Raw genomic sequence first — 22,371 nt, forward strand, 5'->3', positions numbered from 1 at the left:
TTTTTTCTTCTTCTAGAATTTACAGCGGATAATGCTTTGATTCCGATGCAGAGGAGAGATACTATCAGGAAAACTTCTTAGTTTTTTTCCAATAAAGCATCTACCATCCATAATATTTCATTTTGCAGAAGTTCAATAAAAAAAAATCAGAACAACGTACAACTATATTATACATAATTGTGATTCAGTGTTGTGAATATTTAGTTCTGTTCATCATGTCTTCACTATCTGAAAAATGGCTTGCTAGAAGTTTACGTCTTGTGATCTTTTCAATGGTCTATGAACTGGAGAAATAAATTTAGCGAAATATTTATAATTACATAGTATGTTTACTTCATTTGCAGGAATTTTGCCTTTTAATTGTTATCTGTTTAAGTAAATGTCGCTTGAATATATTTATAGTAAACATGAATAAAAACGAAGTTTTGATTTAAGGATTAGTAAACGGTACTCAACTGAACGGCATTGATCCTGTAACATGAATGTCTTATTTCAATTTGTATTTTGACAATTTTAGTCAAAATCCAATGGCTGCCATATTCATTGTGTTCATATATAAGCAGAATAAATTTGATTAACTCTATATTTTTTCACTGTAAAAATAAACAAACTATATTAAGTTCTTTCGTGCTTACAGCCTATTTAGTTTCAGGTTAGTTTGTGCATCTGCGAGTTGGTACCGAAAAACCTGTTCAACCATCCAATTTTATCAAGAGAATGCCTGTACTAAAACGGGATCATGGCAATCAATTCCATATTCTGATTGTCTGTGTGATTGCACTGCCCGATTGTTTTATCGATTTTGTTGGACTTTTCAGGCTATCATATATAGATCTACAAATAAGCAAACTAAGTGGCGAAAGCGGAATTTTTTTTAATGCCCTTTGTAGATGCGGATCCATAAATGTAGCTCCATAACAGGATCCTGGCGCCGCCCCCAAAAAAGTCTCTGGTTTGTATATATATAATCACTTGTCTGGTTGTTGTCTCTTTGATACATTCCCTATTTTCATTCTCAATTTTATTGTCTATCAGAAACAATTGTCATTAGATTTGGGACAAATACTTTTATTTATGCATAATACTTAAAATTGAGAATCGAAACGAGGAATGTGTTATTGAGACAGCAAAAAAAAACCCGACCAGAGATCAAAAACAGCCCAAGGTCATCCATGGGTGTTATACCTAGCGAGAAAATACCACACCAGGAAGTCGGTTTCAACTGACCCGAAATAAAAATATTGACTTTAGTTTAATAGCTTGTTTACATCAAGACTTTGTATTGTAATCCTTGTTTGCACCTATTTTTGTATAGGGGATGGGGGATTTTTTAATTGAACTTAAAGAGTCAACTTTCTCAAGAGTTGTGTTCCTTCATTAAAATTCCAAATGACTTGTCATGCAAAATAGCCTCATAAGATCGAGCGATTTCTTTTTTTTTTTTAAATAATTTTCTTTTGTGGATTTAAATTACATTACTAAACTCTTGTTAATTCTATATTAAATATAGTTTAAACATGTTGATATAAATGGTTGCCATGGCGAGATCGCGAGTCATTTATCTTCCCTGTAAACGTTCGTTTGGAAAAAATCTGCCGCTTCTAAATTAATTTTTAACAAAAAACTAAATATCACTAAAATATTTTGTTTGAATCAAAACAAAAAGTATACAGATCTTTAGATTAATATAACAAAGAAGTGTGTACAGTTTCAAGCAATAATCATAAACTGTTTTTGAGAAACGGTGCAACATGTAAAAAAAAAACCCTCCCCTTTTTTACAAAATACCCAATAACTCAAAAATTAAATTTTTAGTCATCACCAAAAAATATACAGATCTTTAGATTAATATAACAAAGAAGTGTGTGAAGTTTTAAGCAATAATCATAAATCGTTTTTGAGATACAGCGCGACATGTAAAAAAACCTCCCCCTTTTTAAAAAAGTACTCAATAACTCAAAAATGAAATTTTGAATCATCACCAAAAAGTATACAGATATTGAGATTGATATAACTAAGAACATGTGTAAAGTTTTAAGCAATAATCAAGAATCGTTTTTGAGATACGGTGCGACCGTGATGTGAAAAATAAACACACCATTGTTTTAGTTACAAAGTGCCGTAACTCAAGAAGTTTAAATCTTATTTTCACCAAAGAGTATACAGATCATTTGACCATCATAAGAAACAACTTTATAAAGTTTCATGTAATTTAGATAAGTCGTTCTCAAGTTACGATGCGACATGTTTACGCCGGACAGACAGACGGACGGGCAGACGGACACCGGACATTTGTATACCATAATTCGCCCCGTCAAAATTTAAACGGGCGTATAAAAACAATCAAAGCAACAGACGGACTGGTCACATTGACAACGCCAGTCACAATGGTTTTTTTGTGTATATCTGCTGATATGATATCATAATTGTAGAAATAATTTAACGGATATGCCAATATACTTTAAGGGCATACGATACAGTTACAGGGGAGGTAATGACGTTGCTAACGTAAAATGTTATTTTCGCGACGTCAAACTGTGACTTATCGGGAAAAGATGCATTTTTCGACTGATTTTTATCATTCAAACTGATTTAATTTAAAAACGAGTTCATGGACCCCAATTTTTCAAAACAGCAATTTGTTTCATTTTGCAGGGAGATGATGTGACCCAAATTTTATAAAACTGTAAATAGAGGATTTTTTTTAATTTTAATAAACATGCAGCAAAAAATGACGTATTTTCCTCTATTCATGGACATTTGATAAATATGAGTTATTTCTGAATAAAAAAATGCATAATTTTTTTTAAGGATACTTATAAAATACAGAAATTATCGATTATTTAACAAAAAACAATTTGTGTTTATCTATTATCACAAAAACATTATGTCTTTCTTTCGAAAAAGGAATAACGGCCCCAAATCAGAATTTTGAGCAAATATACAAAATTTGGACCTCATTTTACTCAAAAAGTAGCACATGAAGGTATATTTTTTATTACATATTTGATTTAATCAGGTAAAAAATAGCCTATATGTAAATGTTCACGAACTTGTAAATACAGGATCAAAACTGTATCGTATGCCCTTAAGCTTTCTAATCTTACTTTGAACAACATTTGATGCAGCTTTTTATTTATTGTCGCAAATAGAATAGAGAGGATGCAGGATTTCCAATGAGACAACTCTCCACCAGTAACCAAATGACATAGAAGTTAACGTCTACAGGTAACGTATATCCTTTAACAATGAGCAAAACTCATAGGGCTTAGTTGTAAAAGGCACAAAATGACAAATGAAGGAAGATTCAAACGAGATAAACTAACGGCCTGATTTATGTACAAAACAATAAAGTATTTAAAGTACATTAAATAAAAAATAAGAAAGAAATAGCGGGTTCGGTGGTTTGAACAGCCTTTTTCGGATTTAGTAAAAACTCGACGACAATTAGGGGGAAACCTATTTTCCCAAATGGATTTATATAGAACTCTTTTAGGAATAATTCCTATTTAGAAAATATAGATATGCATGTGCCTGCATAATACACTTATTTTATTGAAATACTTTTGAACTTTAGTATTTGCGGTGCCTTTTATGTTCTCTATTCTATTCAATTGGTCGAGATCATCATGAGAAGGTCAACTATTTAGAAAATAAAATTTATTGAACCACCTATGTGTGTGCTAGTATTCAAAGAAGTGTATATGTTTCCTGATGCTCTTTAATTAAATAGAATATGATACTGTTGTGTTGCTGTAAGACATTTGATCGTCTATTGTAATAATTCCAAAACTTGTGTGTACAGGTGTTCATTGGTATATATGCTTGTCAATTTTAGTAATTGCTGAAATGTAAAATGAATTTATGACTTCTTATTATGTCTTTTCTGTTAAACTCGTGTTTGAGATTTTTTCGAACCTGTATTCCAGTGATCTGAAATACCTATTCTTAGATTCTTTGCCTTTTGCATTTATGATATTTAAAAACCCTAACAGCGTAGGTGTGCGTTTTGATACATGCAAGAAGCAACGTTTCAGTTGGGTCTCAAAGGATATCCAAAATAGATCTATAGGACATTAGCCTTTTTGTAGGATTGTAGATTTTTTTGTTAGATTTTTCCATATTTGCATTTACTCTGCGAACAAATGGCATGCAACTGTGGGAATATTTTCCAATTGTTCGTACTACATACATTTATTTATATATTAATGTGGAGCATGATCTGCTTACCCTTCCGGAGCACCTGCGATCACCCCGAAATTTTGGTGGGGTTCGTGTTGCCGCTAGTCTTTAATTTTCTATGTTGTGTCTTGTGTACTATTATTTGTCTGTTTGTTATTATTCTTTGCTAGCCATGACGTTGTCAGTTTATTTTCGATCTATGAGTTTGACTGTCCCTCTGGTATCTTTTGCCCATATTTTATATTAACTCACATGTATACGTATCATGTAAATTTGCTGTTTTAGATATTTTTCAATAAAATGATACAGACAAATAAAACTATCGTTGAATATTGAAAAGTAATTGCAGAAGTAGGCGATGTTAGTCTCTACAGAGAATTAATCATTTTACATTATAAATCAAACATATCTGTAGCTTAATCCTCTTCTAACGTGCTACAGACTACTAGCTTACAATTCTGTGTAAATATTACCAAGCTGTACAAATGACTGTTTAATGACAATAATCTCAAACCCAGTTATTATATGGAGAGGCACTTCAAATACAAATTGTAAAACGGAGTTAATTAAATAAGGAGTTTGCTTGTAATACACGCCTCAGTTATGTTGTACCAGTGAGGATGTTCGTGTTCCTAGCTACGTTCGATGATGAATATGGCAGACGAGTTATAAAACATGGCATCTGACATGACGTCTGCTTTTATTTCTAACAATCGATTACCGCAAACAATTATCAAGATCATTAAAACCATCATAAAAAACGTTAACTATATTGAACAAGGCTTACAAAATTATTACTTCACAATAAAAAAAAAAAATAGGAGGTTCAAAGAATAAAAAAAGTAAGTTCAAACAAGGGATTTATTTATAGACAAAATTAAAACAGTATACAGACTTTATTAAGACCGCTCTTTGACCAAATTAAATATTTAAAGTCTTAGGAGAAAGTACAAATGTCTGCATTAGGCTTCAAACTTTTTACATTATTCAGTTGCCCTTAGACTTTCTTTCTTAATTTTCGTCGATTTTGAATATTGCCAGTAGTATTTTTTTTCTTCTCTTTACACATCTTTGATGAAAGGTTCCGCGGATTGTTTTGGAGAGGATCTGTATTTATGCGGTGGCCTTACTTTTAAGCTATACAAATAACATGTGGCATTATTGCTAAAGAGACCACTTTTCACGAGTGATCAAATGACATAGAAGTATATATGTCCATTTTAAAATAAATTTTCAAAACGGATGTTATTCTATGTCTTTTTGGAGTACAGATACACTCTTTCTGTCGCCTTACACATGTTCAGTTGAGTATTGCACAACAATAATTTTTTTTGTGCATTTATCTATGTGATTGTAACACACGATAAATCATCTAAAATTGCTTTTTGTCGAGCATGCGACAAAGTCGCAGGAAGCTTGACATAGGCGGATAGTGATCCGGCGGTGGCGGTGGCGTTAGCTAACTTCTTAAAAGCTTTATATTTCTAAAAAAGATAGAAGACCTGGATGCTTCATACTTTGTATGAAGATGCCTCGTGTTACGAAGTTTCCGTCTGTCACATGTTCATGGTTCATTGACGAATTGAAAAAAGATTTGTTTTATAATGTTTTGTAGGATAACTATATTTGATATGTGCGTACTTTGCAAGGTCTTCATGCCCGTCAGACAGTTTTCAATTGACCTCGACATCATGGATCAGTGAACAAGGTTAAGTTTTGGTGGTCAAGTCTAAATCTCAGATACTTTATACTCATATGCGGCTTAGCTTAGCGAAAGGTAGTGCGACGTAATCAGTCAAACAAACTTTATTAGATTAACTCTCTAAGGAACGATCGTTTCCATTGGTCAATTCAAACCTTCGACCTCACACCTGCGAAAATAGAACGCACGTACTATAACGTTGAATGGACTGATCAATATTCACGTAGCTGGTCAAGGTCGTTTAAAGCTTCCATCGTCGTATTCCCGTACATGATTGTGTTCTTGATTATCCAATCACAATTCTAGCTTTTATTAATGTGCATGTGAAATTCATTGGTTTTATAATTTTCTGCAATTGATAACAAAAATCTAAACAGTTTTCACATTGAAATATTTCATTCAAATGTCTCCTCTAGATCAAGGGACGACATCAAAAGTTTAATGCAGGATAAAAAAAATCTTAATTCACTCACTTATTTTTTTCATTGACTACACCCTTCCCCACCCCAAGTTACTCGTCCTGACTGCCTTTTCTTTCACTGAATGGACTCGATGAAAAACCAAACCGTACTTTACTACAAACACTTTTCATATTATTTGCCGAGTTTTAGGTATTCGACTTAGAATAGTGATTTTTTTTCTGATTCCGTTTTATTGAGAGAAAAAATCCCGAAATTGTTAATAAATTCATCACATGTTACCAACCATGCTTTGTTAAGAAAAAACGGAGATGGCAAACCATGGCACAGGGGAATTATAAGTAGTTATGGGCGTCAAGTTGGTTACCTATTCCCTATTCCCTATTCGTTACCTATTCCCTATTCCCTATTCGTTACCTATTCGTTACCTATTCCCTATTCCCTATTCGTTGCCTATTCGTTACCTATTCCCTATTCCCTATTCGTTACCTATTCCCTATTCCCTATTCGTTGCCTATTCGTTACCTATTCCCTATTCCCTATTCCCTATTCGTTACCTATTCCTTATTCCCTATTCGTTACCTATTCGTTACTTATTTGATTTTTAATATCCTTCCCCCTTTTTAATTATGGCATGTAATAGTTTAATATGGCTGCCGTTACCATGGAAACGGCACAATTGTGAACAAAAATCAGTTTTTGGTTTTTGGTGATCTGTTTGGATATGCTTCAACTCAGAATCATCATATTTTAAAACAAGGAGCCTACTATGTACAGGTGTTGGATGATTTTGGCGATCATTGGAACTACTATGTTGCTATGGAAACTACACCAAAATTTGCAAAATTCTCAAAATGCTCAAAACTTCATGAAACTTCACAGTAATGATGAGCAACATTGGTAGATGTGGTATTAGGAGTTGGAATTTCCAAAATAGGTCTTGTTACCATGGAAACAATGCAAAAAGGTCAAAAATTTCAAAAATAAGAATTTTGAGTAAACTGGATGAAACTTTACAGGAATGGTAACTGGCATAGGCAGAGTTGGATTTTGAAGTTAGAATTTTCAAAATGGCCGCCGTAACCATGGAAACAGCAAAAATAAAAAAAATAAATAATAATGTTCAAACTTAATGAAACTTTGCAAAACTGTTACTAGACATCTGTAGATGCTCTCTTTGACTTTGGAATTGTCAAAATGGCTGCCGCTCACCTGGTTATAGGGGGAAGGGTGCCATCTGTTATTGCTAGCAATTACAAATCTAGTTGTTAATATACTCTTACATATGGTAAAAGTTCTAAATTTGTTGAGGTAAAATGATCTTTTTATGACCTATTTATATGTGTTTGTGCTCAACCGATCCTTTTACTTCATGTTCGATACGCATTTGTTCCTTACTTGTTTTTTTATACGTTTTACCTTTTAACTGCTTTATGTCCGTATGTTTGAAGAGGGATCTTGGTTCGACGGGATGAAATCACCGTGTTAGCGCTTGCATAAAAAGAAGATGTGGTATGATTGCCAATGAGACAACACTCCACATTAGACCAAAATGACACAGAAATTATCAACTATAGTTCAAATCAATCCATGTGTTCGTAGATAGTAGATGTTGTTGTGTCCTGTTAAATTGTTATACGATGATGACTGATGTTCCCATATTTTGACTATTTTATTGATTGTGACTGTTTATTTAACGCATCATGTAAATGTAACGGAATTTGACGAGACTGTTATTAAAGTGAGAGGGTTAGCGCTATAGAACCAGGTTTAATCCACCATTTTCTACATTTGAAAATGCCTGTACCAAGTCAGGAATATGACAGTTCTTGTCCATTCGTTTTTGATGCGTTTTGTTTTTTGATTTTGCCATGTGATTATGGACTTTCCAAATTGATTTTCCTCTGAGTTCAGTATTTTTGTGATTTTCACTGTACGGCCTTCAACAATGAGCATAGCCCAAACCGTGTAGTCACCTATAAAAGGCCCAGACATGAAAACCTCATACAATTCAAACAACAAAACTGACGGCCGTATTTCATATACAAAAAAATAAACGGAAATATGTAACACAAAAACAAACGATAACTACTTAATTTCAGGCTCTTGTCTAGGGACAGGCACATACTAACATACTGTGGTGGAGTTAAACATGTAAGCAGGGTGTACATCGTTTCGGAGCATGCTAATACCTTGTTTAATTCGTTCCATCACTCGCTTATAATTCGCTTATAATACGAGTATCTTACGTTGCACCTTTTAAAACATCATTTTCAAATATATTGTTGTCTCTGGTGGAAGATTTGGGCTCTTAGAGGTGAATAACTCTATAACTGCATTTGTATACGTTCCAGCGCTCGGATAATACCCTGTTAAATATTCGTAATTTATTCTTTTTAAAAAGTTTTTTGTACGTTGCACCTTTTAGAAAAGAATTTTCAATTAAGTTCATATCTCTCGTGGTAATAATGTGTTCTTATAGATGTAATACCCCTATTAGCGCATACAACTGTACTCGTTCCAGTGCTCGGATAATACCCTGTTACTTATTCGTTCCTTATTTGCTTTTAATGCACTAGGTATACGTTGCACCTTGAAATAAATCGTATTTTAATTGCGTTCATGTCTCTGGTGGTACAATGTGTTCTAAAAGATAAAATGACCCTTTTAGAGCGCATGTACCCGTTCCAGCGCTCGGTTAATAACCTGTTACCTATTCGTTACCTATTCGTTACATATTCACTTATAATACGTTTGTTGTACGTTGCACCTTTTAGAAAAGGATTTTTAATTGTCTCCATGTCTCTTGTGGTAACAATGTGTTCTAAGAGATGAAATTATCCTATTAGCGCGCATGTACCCGTTCCAGCGCTCGTTAAATACCCTGTTACCTATTCGTTACCTATTCGTTACCTATTCACTTATAATATGTTTGTTGTACGTTGCACCTTTTAGAAAAGGATTTTCAATTGTGTCCGTGTCTCTGGTGGTAACAAAGTGTTTTTTAGAGATGAAATGACCCTATTAGCGCGCATGTACCCGTTCAAGCGCTCGGTTAATACCCTGTTACCTATTCGTTACTTAATCGCTTTTAATACGTTTTTTGTACGTTGCATCTTTTAGAAAAGAATTTTCAATTAAGTTCATATCTCTGGTGGTAACAATGTGTTCTTAGAGATGAAATGACCTCATTAGAGCGCATAAACCCGTTCCAGCGCTCGGTTAATACCCTGTTACCTATTCGTTACATATTCACTTATAGTACGTTTGTTGTACGTTGCACCTTTTAGAAAAGGATTTTCAATTAAATTCACATCTCTGGTGGAAATAATGTGTTCCTATAGATGAAATACCCCTATTAGCGCGTATGTACCCGTTCCAGCGCTCAGTTAATACCCTGCTTCTTATTCGTTCCTTATTTGCTTTTAATGCACGAGGTATACGTTGCACCTTAAAATAAATCATTTTTTAATTGTGTTCATGTCTCTGGTGGTCACAATGTGTTCTTAGAGATGAAATGACCTTATTGAGCGCATGAACCTGTTCCAGCGCTCGCTTAATACCCTGTTACCTATTCGTTACCTATTCGTTACCTATTCACTTATAATACGTTTGTTGTACGTTGCACCTTTTAGAAAAGGAGTTTTAATTGTCTCCATGTCTCTTGTGGTAACAATGTGTTCTTAGAAATGAAATTACCCTATTAGCGCGCATGTACCCGTTCCAGCGCTCAGTAAATATCCTGTTACCTGTTCGTTACCTATTCACATATAATACGTTTGTTGTAAGTTGCACCTTTTAGAAAAGGATTTTCAATTGTGTCCGTGTCTCTGGTGGTAACAATGTGTTCTTAGAGATGAAATGACCCTATTAGAGCGCATGTACCCATTCAAGCGCTCGGTTAATAATCTGTTACCTATTCGTTACTTATTCGTTACCTATTCGCTTTTGATACGTTTGTTGTACGTTGCATCTTTTAGACAAAAAAAATCAATTAAGTTCATATCTCTGGTGGTACAATGTGTTCTAAAAGATAAAATGACCCTTTTAGAGCGCATGTACCCGTTCCAGCGCTCGGTTAATAACCTGTTACCTATTCGTTACCTATTCGTTACATATTCACTTATAATACGTTGTTGTACGTTGCACCTTTTAGAAAAGGATTTTTAATTGTCTCCATGTCTCTTGTGGTAACAATGTGTTCTAAGAGATGAAATTATCCTATTAGCGCGCATGTACCCGTTCCAGCACTCGTTAAATACCCTGTTACCTATTCGTTACCTATTCGTTACCTATTCACTTATAATATGTTTGTTGTACGTTGCACCTTTTAGAAAAGGATTTTCAATTGTGTCCGTGTCTCTGGTGGTAACAAAGTGTTTTTTTAGAGATGAAATGACCCTATAAGGGCGCATGTACCCGTTCAAGCGCTCGGTTAATACCCTGTTACCTATTCGTTACTTAATCGCTTTTAATACGTTTTTTGTACGTTGCATCTTTTAGAAAAGAATTTTCAATTAAGTTCATATCTCTGGTGGTAACAATGTGTTCTTAGAGATGAAATGACCTCATTAGAGCGCATAAACCCGTTCCAGCGCTCGGTTAATACCCTGTTACCTATTCGTTACATATTCACTTATAGTACGTTTGTTGTACGTTGCACCTTTTAGAAAAGGATTTTCAATTAAATTCACATCTCTGGTGGAAATAATGTGTTCCTATAGATGAAATACCCCTATTAGCGCGTATGTACCCGTTCCAGCGCTCAGTTAATACCCTGCTTCTTATTCGTTCCTTATTTGCTTTTAATGCACGAGGTATACGTTGCACCTTAAAATAAATCATTTTTTAATTGTGTTCATGTCTCTGGTGGTCACAATGTGTTCTTAGAGATGAAATGACCTTATTGAGCGCATGAACCTGTTCCAGCGCTCGCTTAATACCCTGTTACCTATTCGTTACCTATTCGTTACCTATTCACTTATAATACGTTTGTTGTACGTTGCACCTTTTAGAAAAGGAGTTTTAATTGTCTCCATGTCTCTTGTGGTAACAATGTTTTCTTAGAAATGAAATTACCCTATTAGCGCGCATGTACCCGTTCCAGCGCTCAGTAAATATCCTGTTACCTGTTCGTTACCTATTCACATATAATACGTTTGTTGTAAGTTGCACCTTTTAGAAAAGGATTTTCAATTGTGTCCGTGTCTCTGGTGGTAACAATGTGTTCTTAGAGATGAAATGACCCTATTAGAGCGCATGTACCCATTCAAGCGCTCGGTTAATAATCTGTTACCTATTCGTTACTTATTCGTTACCTATTCGCTTTTGATACGTTTGTTGTACGTTGCATCTTTTAGACAAAAAAAATCAATTAAGTTCATATCTCTGGTGGCAATAATGTGTTCTTATAGATGAAATACCCCAATTAGCGCATATGTACTCGTTCCAACGCTCGGATAATACCCTGTAAGTTATTCGTTCCATATTTGCTTTAAATGTACGATGTATACGTTGCATCTTGAAATGAATCTTTTTTTAATTGTGTTCATGTCTCTGGTGGTAACAATGTGTTCTTAGAGATGAAATGACCCTATTAGAGCGCATGTACCCGTTCCAGCGCTCGGTTAATACCCTGTTACCTATTCGTTACATATTCTTTAATTATTCCCTTTAAATACGTTTGTTGTACGTTGCATCTTTTTGAAAAGAATTTTCAATTAAGTTCATATCTCTGGTGGTAACAATGTGTTCTTATAGATGAAATACCCCTATAAGCGCATATGTACTCGTTCCAGCGCTCGGATAATACCCGGTTACTTATTCGTTCCTTATTTGCTTTAAATGTACGAGGTATTATACGTTGCATCTTGAAATAAATCGTTTTTTAATTGTGTCCATGTCTCTGGTGGTAACAATGTCTTCTTAGAGATGAAATGACCCTGTTAGAGCGCATGTACTCGTTCCAGCGCTCGATTAATACCCTGTACATATTCGTTACCTATTCGTTACCTATTCACTTATAGTACGTTTGTTGTACGTTGCACCTTTTAGAAAAGGATTTTCAAATAAATTCACATCTCTGGTGGTAATAATGTGTTCCTATAGATGAAATACCCCTATTAGCGCGTATGTACCCGTTCCAGCGCTCAGTTAATACCCTGCTACTTATTCGTTCCTTATTTGCTTTTAATGCACGAGGTATATGTTGCACCTTGAAATAAATCGTTTTTTAAATGTGTTCATGTCTCTGGTGGTAACAATGTGTTGTTATAAATGAAATGACCTTATTAGAGCGCATGAACCCGTTCCAACATTCGGTTAAGACCCTGTTACTTATTCGTTACCTATTCGTCACCTATTCGTTACCTATTCGTTACCTATTCGTTACCTATTCACTTATAATACGTTTGTTGTATATTGCACCTTTTAGAAAAGGATTTTCAATTGAGTTCACGTCTCTTGTGGTAACAATGTGTTCTTAGAGATTAAATTACCCTATTAGCGCGTATGTACCCGTTCAAGCGCTCGGTTAATACCCTGTTACCTATTCGTTACCTATTCGTTACTTATTCACTTGAATACGTTTGTTGTTAGTTGCACCTTTTAGAAAAGGATTTTTAATTGTGTCCGTGTCTCATGTTGTAACAATGTGTTCTTAGAGATGCAATGACCATATAAGCGCGCATGTACCCGTTCCAGCGCTCGGTAAATAACCTGTTACCTATTCGTTACCTATTCACTTTTAATATGTTTGTTGTACGTTGCACCTTTAAGCAGGGTATTAACTGTGCGCTGGAACGGGTACATACGTGCGAATAGGGGTATTTCATCTATAAGAACACATTATTACCACCAGAGATATGAATTTAGTTAAAAATCCTTTTCTAAAAGGTGCAACATGCAACAAACGTACTATAAGTGAATAGGTTACGAATAGGTAACAGGATATTAACCGAGCGCTGGAATGGGTACATGCGCTCTAATAGGGGTATTACATCTATAAGAAGACATTATTACCACCAGAGATATGAATTTAATTGAAAATCCTTTTCTCAAAGGTGCAACGTACAACAAACTTCTAAAAAGCGATTAAGTAACGAATAGGTAACAGGGTATTAACCGAGCGCTGGAACGAGTACATTAGCGCTAATAGGGGTATTCCATCTAAAAGAACACAGTATTACCACCAGAGATATGAATTTAATTCAAAATCCTTTTCTAAAAGGTGCAACGTACAACAAACGTATTATTAGTGAATAGGTAACAGGGTATTAACCGAGTGCTGGAACAGGTGCATACGCGGTAATAGGATTATTTCATCTCTAAGAACACATTGTTACCACCTGAGACATGGACTTAATTGAAAATCCTTTTCTAAAAGGTGCAATGTACAACAAACGTATTATAAGTGAATAGGTAACAGGGTATTGACCGAGCGCTGGAACGGGTACATACGCGCTGATAGGGTCATTTAATCTCTAAGATCACATTGTTACCACCAGAGACATGGGCACAATTGAAAATCCCTTTCTAAAAGATGCAACGTACAACAAACGTATTATATGTGAATAGGTAACGAATAGGTAACAGGGTATTGACTGAGCGCTGGAACGGGTACATACGCGCTAATAGGGTCATGTCATCTCTAAGAACACATTGTTACCACCAGAGACACGGACACACTTGAAAATCCTTTTCTAAAAGGTGCAACGTACAACAAACGTATTATAAGTGAATAGGTAACAAATAGGTAACAGGGTATTTACTGAGCGCTGGAACGGGTACATGGGCGCTAATAGGGTAATTTCATCTCTTAGAACACATTGTTACCACAAGAGACATGTAGACAATTAAAAATTATTTTCTAAAAGGTGCAACGTACAACAAACGTATCATAAGTGAAAAGTGACGAATAGGTAACGAATAGGTAACGAATAGGTAACAAATAGGTAACAGGGTATTAACCGAGCGCTGGAACGGGTTCATGCGCTCATTTAGGGTCATTTCATCTCTAAGAACACACTGTTACCACCAGAGACACGCACACAATTAAAAAAGGATTTATTTCAAGGTGCACCGTATACCCAGCGCATTAAAAGCGAATAAGTAACGAATGGGTAACATGTTATTTACCAAGCGCTGGAATGGGTACATGTGCTCTAATAGGGTCATTTCATCTCTTAGAACACATTGTTACCACCAGAGACATGGGCACAATTGAAAATCTTTTTTTAAAAGGTGCAACGTACAACAAACGTATTAAAAGCGAATAAGTAACGAATAGGTAACGAATAGGTAACAGGGTATTTACTGAGCGCTGGAACGGGTACATGCGCGCTAATAGGGTAATTTCATCACTAAGAACATATTGTTACCACAAGAGACATGTAGACAATTAAAAATCTTTTTCTAAAAGGTGCAACGTACAACAAACGTAATATAAGTTAATAGGTAACGAATAGGTAACGAATAGGTAACAGGGTATTAACCGAGCGCTGGAACGGGTTCATGCACTCTTATAGGGTCACTTCATCTCTAAGAACACATTGTTACCACAAGAGACATGTAGACAATTAAAAATCCTTTTCTAAAAGGTGCAACGTACAACAAACGTAATATAAGTGAAAAGGTAACGAATAGGTAACGAATAGGTAACAGGGTATTGACCGAGCGCTTGAACGGGTACATGCGCGCTAATAGGGTCATGTCATCTCTAAGAACACATTGTTACCACCAGAGACACGGACACAATTGAAAAACCTTTTCTAAAAGGTGCAACGTACAACAAACGTATTATAAATGAATAGGTAACGAATAGGTAACAGGGTATTTACTGAGCGCTGGAACGGGTACATGGGCGCTAATAGGGTAATTTCATCTCTAAGAACACATTGTTACCACAAGAGACATGTAGACAATTAAAAATCCTTTTCTAAAAGGTGCAACGTACAACAAACGAATTATAAGTGAAAAGTGACGAATAGGTAACGAATAGGTAACAGGGTATTAACCGAGCGCTGGAACGGGTTCATGCGCTCATTTAGGGTCATTTCATCTCTAAGAACACACTGTTACCACCAGAGACACGCACACAATTAAAAAAGGATTTATTTCAAGGTGCACCGTATACCCAGCGCATTAAAAGCGAATAAGTAACGAATGGGTAACATGTTATTTACCAAGCGCTGGAACGGGTACATGTGCTCTAATAGGGTCATTTCATCTCTTAGAACACATTGTTACCACCAGAGACATGGGCACAATTGAAAATCTTTGTTTGAAAAGGTGCAACGTACAACAAACGTATTAAAAGCGAATAAGTAACGAATAGGTAACGAATAGGTAACAGGGTATTTACTGAGCGCTGGAACGGGTACATGCGCGCTAATAGGGTAATTTCATCACTAAGAACATATTGTTACCACAAGAGACATGTAGACAATTAAAAATCTTTTTCTAAAAGGTGCAACGTACAACAAACGTAATATAAGTGAATAGGTAACGAATAGGTAACGAATAGGTAACAGGGTATTAACCGAGCGCTGGAACGGGTTCATGCACTCTTATAGGGTCACTTCATCTCTAAGAACACATTGTTACCACAAGAGACATGTAGACAATTAAAAATCCTTTTCTAAAAGGTGCAACGTACAACAAACGTAATATAAGTGAATCGGTAACGAATAGGTAACGAATAGGTAACAGGGTATTGACCGAGCGCTTGAACGGGTACATGCGCGCTAATAGGGTCATGTCATCTCTAAGAACACATTGTTACCACCAGAGACACGGACACAATTGAAAATCCTTTTCTAAAAGGTGCAACGTACAACAAACGTATTATAAGTGAATAGGTAACGAATAGGTAACAGGGTATTTACTGAGCGCTGGAACGGGTACATGGGCGCTTATAGGGTAATTTCATCTCTAAGAACACATTGTTACCACAAGAGACATGTAGACAATTAAAAATCCTTTTCTAAAAGGTGCAACGTACAACAAACGAATTATAAGTGAAAAGTGACGAATAGGTAACAAATAGGTAACAGGGTATTAACCGAGCGCTGGAACGGGTCCATGTGCTCTTATAGGGTCATTTCATCTCTAAGAACACACTGTTACTACCAGAGACATGCACACAATTAAAAAAGGATTTATTTCAAGGTGCACCGTATACCCAGCGCATTAAAAGCGAATAAGTAACGAATGGGCAATAGGTTATTTACCAAGCGCTGGAACGGGTACATGTGCTCTAATAGGGTCATTTCATCTCTAAGAACACATTGTTACCACCAGAGACATGGGCACAATTGAAAATCCTTTTTTAAAAGGTGCAACGTACAAAAAACGTATTAAAAGCGAATAAGTAACGAATAGGTAACGAATAGGTAACAGGGTATTTACTGAGCGCTGGAACAATACATGCGCGCTAATAGAGTAATTTCATCACTAAGAACACATTGTTACCACAAGAGACATGTAGGCAATTAAAAATCCTTTTCTAAAAGGTGCAACGTACAACAAACGTAATATAAGTGAATAGGTAACGAATAGGTAACGAATAGGTAACGAATAGGTAACAGGGTATTAACCGAGCGCTGGAACGGGTTTATGCACTCTTATAGGGTCATTTCATCTCTAAGAACACATTGTTACCACCAGAGACATGAACACAATTAAAAAACGATACATTTCAAGGTACAACGTATACCTCGTGCATAAAAAGCAAATAAGGAACGAATAAGTAACAGGGTATTATCCGAGCGCTGGAACGGGTGCATGCGCGCTAATAGAGTAATTTCATCTCTTAGAACACATTGATTACACCAGAGATATGAACTAAATTGAAAATTATTTTCTAAAAAAAATGCAACGTACAACAAACGTATTAAAACCGAATAAGTAACGAATAGGTAACAGGGTATAAACCGAGCGCTTGAACGGGTACATACGCGCTAATAGGGTCATTTCATCTCTAAGAACACATTTTTTTCCACCAGAGACCCGGACACATTTGAAAATCCTTTTCTAAAAGGTGCAACGTACAACAAACGTATTGTAAGTGAATAGGTAACGAATAGGTAACGAATATGTAACAGGGTATTTACTGAGCGCTGGAACGGGTACATGCACGCTAATAGGGTAATTTCATCTCTAAGAACACATTGTTACCACAAGAGACATGGAGACAATTAAAAATCCTTTTCTAAAAGGTGCAATGACAGCAAACGTATTATAAGTGAATAGGTAACGAATAAGTAACAAGGTATTAACCGAGCGCTGGAACGGGTTCATGCGCTCTGATAGGGTCATTTCATCTCTAAGAACACATTGTTATCATTAGAGACATGAACACAATTATAAAAAGATGTATTTGAAGGTGCACCGTATACCCCGCGCATCAAAGCGAATAAGTAACGAATAGGTGACAGGGTATAAACCGAGTTGTTTGAACGGGTACATGCGCGCTAATAGGGTCATGTCATCTCTAAGAACACAATGTTACCACCATAGACAGGGACACAATTGAAAATCCTTTTCTTAAAGGTGCAACGTACAACAAACGTATTATAAGTGAATAGGTAACGAATAAGTAACAGGGTATTTTCTGAGCGCTGGAACGGGTACATGGGCGCTAATAGGGTAATTTCATCTCTAAGAACACATTGTTACCACAAGAGACATGGAGACAATTAAAAATCCTTTTCTTAAAGGTGCAACGTACAACAAACGTATTGTAAGTGAATATGTAGCGAATAGGTAACGAATATGTAACGAATAGGTAACAGAATATTAACCGAGCGCTGGAACGGGTTAATGTGCTCTAATAGGGTCATTTCATCTCTAAGAACACATTGTTACCACCAGATACATGGGCACAATTGAAAAGCCTTTTTTAAAAGGTGCAACGTACAACAAACGTATTAAAAGCGAATAAGTAACGAATAGGTAACGAATAGGTAACAGGGTATTTACTGAGCGTTGGAACGGGTACATGCACGCTAATAGGGTAATTTCATCTCGAAGAACACATTGTTACCACAAGAGATATGAAGACAATTAAAAATCCTTTTCTAAAAGGTGCAACGTACAACAAGCATAATATAAGTGAATAGGTAACGAATAGGTAACGAATAGGGAACGAATAGGTAACGAATAGGTAACGAATAGGTAACAGGGTATTAACCGAGCGCTGGAACGGGTTCATGTACTCTTATAGGGTCATTTCATCTCTAAGAACACATTGTTACCACCAGAGACATGAACACAATTAAAAAACGATACATTTCAAGGTGCAACGTATACCTCATGCATTAAAAGCAAATAAGGAACGAATAAGTAACAGGGTATTATCCGAGCGCTAGAACGAGTACATATGTGCTAATAGGGGTATTTCATCTATAAGAACACATTATTACCACTAGAGATATGAACTTAATTGAAAATTATTTTCTAAAAGGTGCAACGTACAACAAACTTTTCAAAAGCGAATAAGTTACGAATAGGTAACAGGGTATTTTCCGAGCGCTGGAACGGATACAAATGCACTTATAGAGTTATATCACCTCTAAGAGCCCAAATCTTCCACCAGAGACAACAAAACAATTGAAAATGATGTTTTAAAAGGTGCAACGTAAGATACTCGTATTATACTAGTAAGCGAATTATAAGTGAGTGATCGAACGAATTAAACAAGGTAATAGCATGCTCCGAAATGATGTACTCCCTGCTTACATGTTTAACTCCACCACATTATGTTAGTATGTGCCTGTCCCTAGACAAGAGCCTGAAATTAAGTAGTTATTGTTTGTTTTTGTGTTACATATTTCCGTTTTTTTTTGTATATGAAATACTGCGGTCAATTTTGTTGTTTGAATTGTATGAGGTTGTCATGCCTGGGCCTTTTATAGGTGACTACACGGTTTGGGCTATGCTCATTATTGAACGTCGTACAGTGAACTATAGTTGATAATTTCTAAGTCATTTTGGTCTAATGTGGAGTGTTGTCTCATTGGTAATCATACCACATCTTCTTTTTATGCAAGCGCTAACACGATGATTTTATCCCGTCGAACCATGATCCATCTTCAAACATACGGACATAAAGCAGTTAAAAGGTATAACGTATAAAAAAAAAAAAACAAGTAAGGAACAAATGCGTATCGAACATGAAGTAAAAGGATCGGTTGAGCACAAACACATATACATAGGTCATAAAAAGATCATTTTACCTCAACAAATTTAGAATTATTACCATATGTAAGAGTATTTACAACTAGATTTGTAATTGCTAGCAATAACGGATGGCACCCTTCCCCTATTACCAGGTGAGCGGCAGCCATTTTGGCAATTCCAAAGTCAAAGAGAGCATCTACAGATGTCTAGTAACATTTTTGCAAAGTTTCATTAAGTTTGAACATTTTGAAATGTTTGATATTTTTGCTGTTTCCATGGTTACGGCTGCCATTTTGAAAATTCCAACTTTAAAATCTAACTCTGCCTATGCCAGTTACCATTCCTGTAAAGTTTCATCCAGTTTACTCAAAATTCTTATTTTTGAAATTTTTGACCTTTTTGCATTGTTTCCATGGTAACAAGACCTATTTTGGAAATTCCAACTCCAAATGCCACATCTACCATTGTTGCTCATCATTACTGTGAAGTTTCATGAAGTTTTGAGCATTTTGAGAATTTTGAGAATTTTGGTGTAGTTTCCATGGCAACATAGTAGTTCCAATGATCGCCAAAGTCATCCAACACCTGTATATAGTGGGCACCTAGATTGTTTTAAAATATGATGATTCTGAGTTGACGCATATCCAAACAGTTCACCAAAAACCAAAAACAGAATTTTTTTCACAATTATTGTGCCGTTTCCATGGCAGCCATATTAAACTTTTCCATGCCATAATTAAAAAGGGGGAAGGATATTAAAAATCAAATAAGTAACGAAAAGGTAACGATTAGGTAACGAATAGGGAATAGGGAATAGGTAACGAATAGGGAATAGGGAATAGGTAACGAATAGGTTACGGATAGGGAATAGGGAATAGGTAACGAATAGGCAACGAATAGGGAATAGGGAATAGGTAACGAATAGGCAACGAATAGGGAATAGGGAATAGGTAACGAATAGGTAACGAATAGGGAATAGGGAATAGGTAACGAATAGGTAACGAATAGGGAATAGGGAATAGGTAACGAATAGGGAATAGGGAATAGGTAACCAACTTGACGCCCATTAAGTAGTTTATAAACTCCAACGAAATACTGTGTGATGTTTTGCTATTCTCGGTTGAAAAACGAACGATAATTGTAAATATGTACATGTTAATAGAAACAATCAGTTTTTACAAAAAAATGTATAAAAAAGTGTTTATTCATTAAATGTATTGATAAAATGGTGAGTTTCTTCTTGCACGTGCATTTAGTCATCCTTAATTTCTTGATATTTTGTTTATCAGTTTATCATACACGTTTCGGCAGTTTTGTATTTCATTTTAAATACGAATACATATACTACATATATACTTTAGCGGATAGTTCAACAATGTTATGCAGCTCTATTCTTACAGTATAAAATTGAAAGATAAATGTTCATCCATTTAAAATCGAAAACAGTACATTAATATTTAAAAAAAAGAAGATGTGGTATGATTTCCAATAAGACAACTCTCCATAAGAGACCAAAATGATACAGAAATTAACAACTATAGGTCACCGTACGGCTTTCAATAATGAGCAAATCCCATACCGCATAGTCAGCTATAAAAGGCCCCGAATTCGAACAAGAATTGTTCCTTATAAACTACGCTTTCTAACAAGTATTAATTTATTATTTAGTTCCACACATGCAAAAGAAATAATTTTGGCCGATGTAATATTTCAATTTATTATAACAACCTGTCGTCACTGAATTCATTCAGGTGCACAAATGATACGAAACAAGTTATTTTGTTTCTATCTTTGGGGGACAATTTCCTCCGTTTATGGTACGCTTATAGCTACATTTTTGTACTGTGTGTATGTTTTATAGCATGAAAATAATAAAAGAGGAATGTCAGTGCAACCCCTCATTAATTATTGTAATGGATCAGTATTATGAGATACTTATTATATATTTTTGTAAGTGACTACGACATTGTTAGGATTATAACCTATCGTCAGTATGAAAGAAATTAAAAGTCGTATAAAAGCGGCACATGTATTTTATTTTATCCTTATATTTCTTATCATGCCGGTTACAAGATAATTGAGTTGCTGCATGCATTAAGAACTTATAATATTACTTAAAACAAAATATCAGTATAATATTTCGACCCCACTATTTGAAGTTAACAAAACATTTATTTAATTCTTTTGACCAAAGGTTTGTAAACTATACAAATCATTGTTTTTACGTTCGTAATAACATAGTAAATTCCATTGTCGGTCACCTGTGTCAATTCACGTGCACACTGACTACATTGTTGTTGTATTTAAATCTTTCGCCCAATGAAATGAGACGTAACAAGTTGTTTGTTTATGATACGCCAGAATGTTATCAATGAACTATCAAATGCTAAAGTTGACTGCATTTTAGTATAAGCAATATGTCTCCTTTATTTAGTATATGGGAGAACTGTAAGGTGTACATGTCCAACTGGCAGGTGTCATCTGACCTTGACCTCATTTTCATGGTTCATTGATTATAGTTAAGTTTTTGTGTTTTGGTCTGTTTTTCTTATACTGAATGATATTGGCCTACTGTATTTGGTGTATGGAATGATTGTTGAGTGTACATGTATAGCTGACAGGTGTCATTTGACCTTGACCTCAATTTCATGGAACAGTGGTCAAAGTTAAGTTTTTGAGTTTTGATCTTTTTTCTAATACTCTATGCAATAGGCCTACTATATTTGGTGTATGGAAATGTTTTATGATGTACATGTCAGTCTCCCGGTTTTATTTGACATTGATCTAATTTTCATAGTTCATTGCTCAGTGTTAAGTTAGTGTTTTGGTCTATTTTTCTTAAACTATAAGCAATAGGTCGACTATATTTGTTGTATGGAAGGATTGTAA

General features: G+C 35.3%; 1 protein-coding gene across 1 annotated transcript in view; it reads right to left on the reverse strand.

Moving 5' to 3' along the window:
- The window catches only part of LOC134715926 (rho GTPase-activating protein 100F-like), a 50,858-nt gene that overhangs the window by 22,783 nt on the left and 5,704 nt on the right, over window positions 1-22,371 (reverse strand). The window lies entirely within an intron of this gene.

Source organism: Mytilus trossulus, chromosome 1 (assembly GCF_036588685.1).
Source record: "Mytilus trossulus isolate FHL-02 chromosome 1, PNRI_Mtr1.1.1.hap1, whole genome shotgun sequence".
Classification (NCBI taxonomy): Eukaryota; Metazoa; Mollusca; class Bivalvia; order Mytilida; family Mytilidae; genus Mytilus; species Mytilus trossulus.